Genomic DNA, 10,653 nt, shown 5'->3' on the forward strand with positions numbered 1-10,653 from the left:
TGGGTTATGCATGGGTTGAAATCACAGTTACTAATTGTGTGTGTGTGTGTGTGTGTGTGTATTTAAAAGAAAGTTCAATTTGTGGGGCACCTAGAGGGCTCAGTTGTTTGAGTGTCTGCCTCTTGATTTTGGCTCAGGTGGTGATCTTAGGGTTGGAAGATCACGCGTCCCTATCAGACTCTGTACTGGGCGTGGAACCTGCTTAAGATTCTTTCTCTCCCTCGGTCTCCCGCCACTGGTGTACATGCACACTCATGCTGTTTCTGTCTCTCAAAAAAACCCACAAATCCCTCAATTTCTTAAAGTATTTTTTTTTTAGCCCTGTGGTATAGTAGAGTCACTTCGGGACCTTTAAAAACCTGTTGTTGCCAGGGCTTTACTACAGTCTACTAAAATCAAAATATCTAGGGGAAGGGCCTGGGCCTCCTGTTAAAGCAGCTTGGATCCAGAACCACTAGTTGAAGGAATGAATGGTTGCAGACTACTAATGCTCATCAATGAGGATCACAAACATCACCAATGTTTGTGGCTCAAATAGCTTAGAGCAATTATGTAACTGGAGAGTTGCAATGCTAAAAGTACCTTTAAAATATGATATTAGAATGTTTCTCATTTTTTTAATGTTTCCCCTATTTTTAAAATGTTTTTATTTTTAGTTTATTTCAGAGAGACAGAGAGAGAGAGCACACACATCAATATGAATGGGGGAGGGGCGGAGGGAGAAGCAGACTCCCTGCTAAACAGGGAGCCTGACATGGGACCTGATCCCTGGGCCCTGGGAGCAGGACCTGAGCCAAAGTCAGACGCTTAACCCACTGTGCCACCCAGACATCTCTGATGTTTCTCCTGTTAATACTGTATTTTAGTCTCCAACTTTCAAATCCTTATTATAAAACATTGTTGCTGAATTCTGTATCCTCTATGAACCCAAGAAGCAAAAAGATTCTTTTCTAAAAAATTTAAAGAAATTGTAATTATTTGACTGAATTGTTTATAGGTTTATTAAATGGTTTTATTTACATTTATTAGAGAGTTTGTGGCAAAATATGTTTTAATTGACTGTTTTCAGCTTTGTTGAGGACTAATTGATAATTAAGAATTGTGTCTCTTTAAGGTGTGAAACTTAATGAGTTGGTATTTGTACACATTGGGAACAATCACCACAATCAAGTTGGTCAACGTGTCCATCCCCTCACAGAGTTAGCCTCTTTTTTGTGCCTGTGGGAAGAACTGCTATGAAAATACACCACCTGAGCATATATTCTTTATTAGAAGTGTGGCACGAGGCTATCCGTGTTCTTAGACTTTAAAATGCGCTCAAGTCACGGGGGGACCTTGTTACCAATGTAGATTAGAATCAGTGGGGCTGGGGAGGGGCCCGAGGCTCTGCATGTCTAGCAAGCTCCCCAATGGTACCAATGGCGCCTACGTGACAGCGTGTATCTCTAAGTGGATTTTGAAGTTGTTTTTAATACATATGAGTTTAGCTTATAAGCTAGCTTGTAATTCGACTGGCCGCAAGCATGGCAGCGAGTGGAATCCCGCAAGAGGAGCTTGGCCTCAGCCTACGCATACCACAGTCCTTGACCATAAGGGAACTATTTCCGTCATCCAAACCTCCCTCCGCAGGTGAATTCAGTTCTCCCTGGGGCACAGCCCTTCTGTTGGCTCAAAGTTCATGTTAGGTCTTCAACCTTTGCTGTATTCAGATCCATTCGGGATTGAGTCTACTTTTTCAGCCATCCTTGTTGAAAGCGGACCCAGTGATCCAATGTGAGCACTCTGTCGCATTAACTGCTCCTTCTTCTTGTGTTTTTATGAAGGGCTTCTGTCTGGGCTGGACCCTGTTCTCACACATATAGAAGATGCTGCTGCAGACAATTAGGACCTGTCCACCTTGTGTTCTATAGTAAGGCACTGCCCTCAGCATCACCCAGGTGTGTGTTATTTGGGGTTTAACACACGCTGATTCGTACTAATAAATATTGTAAGTCTCCACCCCCCAAAAAAAGATATGTACTCGTTTAGGATCACTGTGTCTTTGCAGTGAGTTGACTCCATGATTATGTAATGTTTTTCTTTAAGGTGGCTAATATTCCTTCTCCTGATGTTTCTTTGTTTGATATTAATATTCCCACTCAGACTTATGTGGATTATGTTTTTCTATCCTTTCTTTTTGACCTATCTATGCCTTTACCATTTTCTCATGGTGAGAACAGCGACAACTTTCTTTAAAACTTTCTACATTTTACATAAGAGCAGAATATAGGGTTTTTCTGGTTTCTGAAAGTAAAATCTCAGTGTTAATGTGCCCTCAGTCTCTTTATGCTTTCGGTGAGAGTCAGGACCCTTCTTTCTGCAGAGACAAAGTAATTTGCTGTGTTAAAATGCTTAGTTTTCGAGGTGTTTGCAGCCTCGTTTGTATATATATTAACAATTTACTTAAAACCAGTTACTTTCATTTCCCATGAAGGCCGAAACAAACTACTACAAATGTGGTGGCTTAAAACAAAGGAAATATATTCCCTACAGTTCTGGAGGCCGGAAGTCCAAACTCTGAGTGCCGGCAGGGCTGTGCTCCCAGTGGAAGCTCTGGGGAGGATCCTTGTCTGCCTCTTCCAGCCTTTGGTGGCTTCTAGCTTCCCTCGGCTTCTGGCCACCTTACTCCACTCCCTGCCTCTTTTTTTTTTTTTTTTTTTTTTTTAAAGATTTCTTTATTTGAGAGAGAGAGAGAGAGAGAGAGAGCAGGGGGAGGGGCAAAGGGAGAGGAAGAGAGAAAATCCCAACCAGAGTCTCCACTGAGCCAACAAAGGGCTTGATCTTAGGACTCTGAGATCATGACTTAAGCCGAAATCAAGAGTCAGATGCTTAACTGCCACCCAGACACCCCACTCTGCCTCTGTCTTACCTTTTCCTCTGTCTGTGTGTCTCATCTCTCTCAGTCGTTTCCTTAGAAGAACACTGGCAATGGGATTTACAGCTCACCTAGATAAGCCGTGGTAATCTCATTTCAGAATTCTAAATGGACCCAAGGCCTCTTTGCCTTATGAAAATATATCTCAAAGACCCTTTTTCCTTATAAAGTAACATTTACAGGTTCCAAGTCTTAGGATCTAATGTCGTTGGGTGGGAATATTCAGCCTACTGCCCAGTGTTATTTTACTTTTAGAGTATACAAACTTTTCTTGAACATCACTGTTCCTGAGGGTTAAGAGTTCCAGAGGCATTCCATAGTTGAAAGGAAGACCAGTATGCAGGGCTCTTTGATAGGGGGTTTTAACGGATAAAAATCATAACAATAAAGTAAAAACTCACTGAATATTTACAGTGCGCCAAGCTGGAGACAGCATCTTTAAAGACTGGCTACTAGAAAGATCATGGTAGTGCCAGCAGCAGTCGAATACCTGGGAGCCAGTTAGGAATGCATGATCACATCTGCTCGGTCAGAATCTGCATTTTAGCAAGATTCCTATTGATTTGCTTGAACATGAAGGTTTGACAAAGTTCTTTTCTGTATTAGTGCCTTTAACACTCATCATTATTGTAGGTATTATTGTCAGCACCTGTTTCACAGATGATGAACACAAGACTTAGAAAGTTTGGGTAACTTGCTCAAAGCCACTGAGTCAGCAGGGGTGGACCCTATAATCTGGGCCAGATCTGCCTTTCGCACCTGGTACCATTAACCCTGCCTGATGTCCTGCCTCTTCATACAGCAAGCGGTGGCTGTTGACTCATTAGAAACACAGGGAAAGCTACTTTCTGGCAGCTCTTTAAGTCCCTAGAGTTTCTAGTGTACTCCAGGCTTTTCTATGCTAGTTAGTTACTCAATACTGTCCTACTGGGTTCCCTGAGAAAAGCTTTTCTGGATAGTATCATCTTGGATAAATTCTATAGATCTGCTAAAAGGAGCAGTTAGTCAATTGCTTGCATGTTGATTAACGAAATGACTTATTTTGTAGGAAATGAAAATGCCAATTAGAATCGGAACAAGAGTGGAACCCTTGCCATCTACTTCCTGCTCATTTGCGTAGATAAGAAAGAGGACAGGCAGGCACTGCACAGAAGAGAGTGGGATCTTGCCAGTGGTCTATGAACACACAAGGGCTCTGGGGCACTTTCTGTCTCTCAGCAACTTTGTATTAACTGATTTAAATGAATCACTTCTCAGGAAGTGATATGAGCTAGGATGCATCTTAGATGACATGAGTGTTCCCTTCACTGTCCTTTGCTCAAAAATGGTTTTCCTGGGGCGCCTGGGTGGCTCAGTGGGTTAAAGCCTCTGCCTTCAGCTCAGGTCATGATCCCAGGGTCCTGGGATTGAGCCCCGCGTCAGGCTCTCTGCTCCTTGGGGAGCCTGCTTTCTCCCCTCTCTCTCTGCCTGCCTCTCTGCCTACTTGTGATCGCCATCTGTCGAATAGATAAATTAAAAAAAAAATCTTAAAAAAAAATGGTTTTCCTTGCAGACCTCCTTCCATCAAAAATTGTGGTCATGAATTCTCCACATCATGTTTATTAACAAAAACACCGTTCTTCAAACAAATATTCTTGAAGAATTATCAATCCTTATTTGTAAATATTGCATTATAGACTTATTTTATTCATTGGGGATGACAGTAGGACCAAAACTCGCTCTGCCAAGTCAGCCTATAGGTGTTTTACCCACAGTGTCTCATTTAAGCCCAGAACAACCCTCTGAGGTTAAAAAGTAATATCTTCCTTTTACATAAGAGAAAATGAAGAGGCTAAGAAGCTCACTTTGCCACAGGCCAAGATGAAACGTCCAGTAAACGGTGGAGGGCTCCTGGCTCTCAAGCTCATGGACATTCCCTGGGAGCTCAGGATTCAGTCCCACAGCTCCTTCATTAATCTGAGCTAGTCCTCATCAGCTTGCCCCGAAAGTCAGCTTGGACACAAGTGCTTCTCTGTCGGTTACTCCTTGACCTTCATGTTCACACAGGTCAAAGAGCCAACACGGCTCATTTCTTAGACGTGCTTTGGCCTTGCAGAGTTTCAGCCACAGGTTGCTTATTAACTCTAGGAAAAGTAATCTTAGGATCACTCACTCAAGGAAAAGGCTGTTTTTACATGTGATAGAGGAAAAGAAGACAGTTGCAATGGTACATGTCATTAAAAACATAAAATCCCTGGTGATGAAACTCTTCAGTTGAAGACACTCCCATGAGTTCAGCTCACTCCTCACTCACATGCAGCTGCTTATAGTTCAGAGTTTTCTCAGATCGGAGATGCACAGAGTCTTCATTCAAGTGTTTATCTTTTATACAAAGGGTTCACATTGAACAAAACGAGTACACAATTTTTGGAGGCATTGCTGATGATGAGAATGACAGGTCCCTTCTGGAATGGCTTGATGCTGGGGTAGAGCTGAGGCTTTGATGTATTATGAAGTGAGCCCACAGCCAAACAGTTTGGAATCCTTCCCCACCGGAGAAGATTCATATTAAAGATGGGGAAATGATCTTACAGCAGAAATTACAGTTGAAAGTTCACCTTACTTGTATTCCCCTAGGTATGCAAAAATGTGATGTGAATTAAATCACCCTGAAAGGAAAAAGAACGCACACATTTATCTGAGGCAAGCAATATGAGTCTATATGCTCTACAACTCATTGTTTAGATATATTTTAAAGCCGTGTAACAAGTTAAGAAAATGCAACTAAGACCAAGTTCTTTAGCCATTAACCTTTTAGTACAATTTGAGCAATAATTGTATTATCCGTTTTTGAATTTATAATAAGAATTGCAACCTGGCTGGTTTTTCTTTGTCCCTGAAGATTCATTTAAAACTGGCTTAAATATCATCTTACTTGCAGTGTGAAGCCCAAAGTTTCGTGCAATTTATTGGATGATTCTTGGCTGCTTACGGCTCAGTCAACTCTGGCTTTGATTTCTTGATCTTCTGTTTAGTACCCGTACTCAGTGCTTTCTTCTCCATCTTCGTAGTTTTTTCCTTAATTTTTCCAGCACTTATGGCTTATGCTTGCTGTGCACAGTAGATTTTTGCTGATGAGTTGGGTTATATGGTGGTAGAATAACAAAGTACAGCATATATTAGAAATTAAAATCAAACAGATATTGCTGCTATAAACACGTTTTAGTCACATTTCTATCACACCTACTTTCTTGCCTCCCATCAGCGTTCTCACTCACCACTCCAACCCTCTAATTCTTATTGATTTCTGACATTATTTCTTTGAATAGATTTCTCCTCTCCTTCTGGTACTTCCATTGTGCATATGTTGGCCTGTTTGCTAATGCCCACCTTTCTCTGAGGCTCTGTTCATTTTTCCTATTTCTTTTTTTTCTCTTTGTTCTTCAAATCTCACCATCTCTTTTGATCTGTTTTCAAGTTTTCAGATTCTTCCATCAGATCAATTTGTTTTTGCACTCTGTTAAAGGTTGAATTGTGTGTATAAAGTCCTAAACCTCCAGTAGCAAAGAGTATGACCTTATGTGGAAATAGGCTTGTTGTAGATGTCATTAATTAAGATGAGGTCATGGTGCGATAGGGTGGGTCCTTAGCCAATACATGTGGAGTCCTCATAAAGAGGGGACTTTTGAACATAGATACATGCCACAGAGAGAACACCACGTGAAAGTGAAGGCAGGGACTGAGGTGATGCAGGAGAAGTCAAGGAACAGATTGCCAGCCAATCACCAGCCAACCACCAGAATCTAGGAGAGAAGCATGGAGCAGAGTTCTCCTTCATAACCCTCAGAAGAAACCAACTCTGTCGACACACTGATCTCAGACTTCTAACCTCTAGAACTGTGGGACAATAACTTCCGTTGTTTAAGCTTCTCAGTTTTTGATATATATATATTTTAAGATTTTATTTATTCATTTGAGAGAGAGACAGAGAGAGTACAAGCAGGGGGAGAGGCAGAAGGAAAGGGAGATGCAGGGACATCTTGTTAAGGAAGCCCTAGCAAATGAATACACACTCTTTTAGTAATTTTTCCCCCTCATTTTAGCATTGTGTTTTTCAACTCCATAATTTCTGTTTGATTCTTTAAACAATTTCTGTCTTATTAGTATTCTCTACTCAATGAATTTCTTAATGAATTTTTATATCTTGCTTTAATTGTTTAAATAGAGTTTTCTTTATTGATTTAACATACGTTCAATAGCTGCTTTGAAGGCTTTGCTTTTAAAGTCCAACATCTGGATCCCCTCAAAGGCAATTTCTATTGTTTGTTCTTTTTTTCTGGGTATTGGTTAAATTTCCTGTTTCTTTGCATGCCTTATAATGTTTTTCTTGAAAACCAGACAGTTTTAGGTAATAAATTGTGACAAATCTTGGTACTGACTCCATATCTCCCCCACAGGACTTATTTTTGCTGTTTGTCTTGTCACTTGTTTATTTGTTTAGAGACTTGGCTGAATGCATGCTGTGCAGTCTATTTGCTCAGGAGCATGTAGGCTCTGAAGTCCCTGCTTTGTTGTTTGCTTTGTTGTTGTTGTTGTTGTTGTTTTTTTTCCCCTCCTTGTTTTTGTCTTCGAGTGTGGCTACCTAGGGTAGTTCCTGAGCCAGCTCCTGAGTCATTGGATGAAGGCTGCGCTTGAGCACCTCAGCCAGTTAGAATTTCCTGATTGTATGTATATGTAAGGCTTTATCATTGCGTGTCTGTGTGGCTTGGAGACAGTGTTCACAGTTTAGGGATTTTATAGTTTTGTTCCACATTCTGTCAAGGTCTAGACATTTGCAACCTCCCTCTCTAGTCACCTCTGAGAGGGTTCAGTTTTGAGCATGCACACAGTTTTCCAGATCACCCGGAAGGAGTGCCATTTAGTTTTAATTTAAGCTTCCTAAATTTTGTCTCTAGGTCAAAAGAGCTTATTTTTTAGTAAGTGTTTGGTCAGATGTAGAACCTTGTAAGCCTCTTGAACCACTAAGGCTTCTGCCCTTTGCTGATGCTTTTCTGTGTGGATTAGGGAATACTTTATCCCACATCCTGCTCTGATAGCTCCCTGAGTGGTTGCAATCTCTTCTGTGCATACAGTCTTTCCAACACCCAGAGTTGAGATCCTTGCATTCTCCTTCAATCTTTCCTTAGCTTTGTTAACCTTCTGTGCTTGTCCATTTTATTTGTTTTACTATCATGGAACTATGGGTTCTTCTTAAGTACTTACCACCAATATCTGCATTGCTTTTTACACTTTGGTATGCAATTCTTCATACTCTGTTCCAAATGAATACCTTAATATAGCTATATCTAGATTTATATCTATATCTGTATGTATGTATGTATGTATAAAGTAATAGGTATATTAGCTCATTTAATCCTTAAGCAACCACATGATACTGGTATTTTAGCTTTCCCATTTTATACACGGGTCACTGAGACTTTTTCAAGGTCATGTGAATGGCATATGAAATACCGTGAGTCTGGCTGCCATACTGCCTCTCATGGTGGGTGAGTGGGCCCAAGCCATCTTGAAAGAATCCACTCAAGGCAGAAGCTTCCTGAGATGAAGGAACTGTAGGCTGTGAGGAAGGAGAGCTGAGGAGGTCTATCACAGAGGTCAGGAAGGAGGACATTGCCTAGTGAGTAGAGGAGAAGAGTGAAAGAATGAACCACACTCTTTAGCCCACTGGAGGCTTGTGGATAATGGGTCAGGCCTGAGTAAATACAGAGGAGAGGTTTTGAATTAAATATAGTATTAGACCCTAACTCTAAGGACAAAATAATTGGAATTCAAGAAGGCAACACTGAATTTCTCTCTTTGTCTGATTTCTGTCTGTATCAACTGATGGATTGATTCAAAAGTTGGACTGAAGGAAATTTAAGATACATCATTGTTTCAACTTTTTGCAAATAAAACTGGTTGGAGAATGAGGCTTCTGTTGTGCCCCCACAGAGCTTTGCCAAATGTTATCCCAGAATCAACTCCCCCACTTAATCACAGGCAGTATTAGACAACTGCTCTGCTATTCAAGAAGTAATGAGGGCAGAAGAGACAAGTGAGGGCTTATCTCAATGGACGTTCTTCCACCTGGGCATGAGAAGAGTGCAGAATGTGTGCCCTTAATAGTTACCTGAATGAAGGTGTTAAAACAAAATGACTAAAAAATAATGGATTCTTCCACAAATACTAGCAAAAGGAAGGGACACAATGTGGACAGAATATCTTTTGACGACAATGGTTTGTTGGTGTAAAATAAAGCATTCCCTGAAACAGGAGCTCAGCCCATTCCACATTTCAGGGGATATTTTCACATGAGATCTTTTGTACCCTTCTCTCATATGAAGGGAGGACACATAGCACTAACTTGTTTCTATAGTTTCTTCTCATTTATTTATTTCACTTCATTATTTATTTATGCTATTTATGCTTTCCCCCATTCCAGTTCTCCTACTGATTGCAATGCTATTCAAGTTAATCTTCATAAATAAATTATTCCAACAATGGATTAAGTAGAAATTAGTTGACATAATTGTGCATCTGTTTTGGTAACTACAGAATGTGATGTTAAGTATTTTATGCTAACATAAGCTCTCAGTTTCTCTGATCATTAAAATTCTCTAAATAGTAATAAATCACATCCTCCACATTATCCTTAAGGTTCCGTTAAAGTCCATGAATTTCAATAAAGAGTGATGAAGGGAAATGAAGAGTTCTTAGTGAAACTCCTGTATTGGATACAACAAAATGGAAAACACACACACTCAGCTTCCTTTCTTAATGAAAGTATTTTTCATTCCCATCAGTAGGCCATTTTTCTGCTTTAATTTTGACAGACTTCCCAATACAGCAAAATTGGATATAGCCATTTAAAGCAATTCAACCCTTGAAAATTGGTAACTCCCTTCTGTTCTAAAATTCAAAATAATTTTTGGGTTCAAATCCATCTCAAGGCTAAAACAATTTATTTTAAAGATTTGTTGCATGGGGAGGATTCTTGATCATTGCCTTTCCCTTTTTCTCTCTCATCTTTCATTTTCCCTACAGTCTTTCCTGCTTGAACTCTTCTCCCCTCCCCCTCTCCCTTCACCCCTTTAGCAGATTCAGACTTACAAGATCTTCAGTTCCCAAGACCCTGAAGAGAGAGTCTTTTCTCCCAAGAATTCCAACAAAGCCTTTGGAAGACTTTGTCTGGGCTGACACAGATTACACGCCTATGAATGTTAAGTGATGTGAAGCACGTGGCTCTGATGGGCCAGTTTGGTTTTGATCTAGAACTGGAAGGTAGGGTGGTAAGTCATGGGCACTGAGCAATAGGAAAAAATGGTGCCTGAAAGCCTCAGAAGTTTTTTCTTACTAAAAAAAGGAAGGAAGGATCACTGACAAGAAAGAACAATAGAATATCTCTACAGTTTGTGTGCTTGTGTGTGTGTATCCCTGCACTGTTTACCTAAGTGATATGCTAAGAAAGCCTTTTCATGATACAAGTTTGTAATATTTTTTCTGTTTTTATAGTTATATTTAATATGATAAGAATTTTTTTTGGTGTGAAATAGAGCTATCTTTCGAACCCATTTCCCAGAAACTATTGCGTAATTTATCATTCCTCAACTGATTTTAATGGATATTATTTTTGAAATCTAAACTGCCATTTGTACACACAGAGCAAATAGAGGACAGATCTCTCCACTATTTGTTACAATGCACCCCATGTCATGAGAGCT

This window comes from Neovison vison, chromosome 1, assembly GCF_020171115.1.
Source record: "Neovison vison isolate M4711 chromosome 1, ASM_NN_V1, whole genome shotgun sequence".
NCBI lineage: Eukaryota > Metazoa > Chordata > Mammalia > Carnivora > Mustelidae > Neogale > Neogale vison.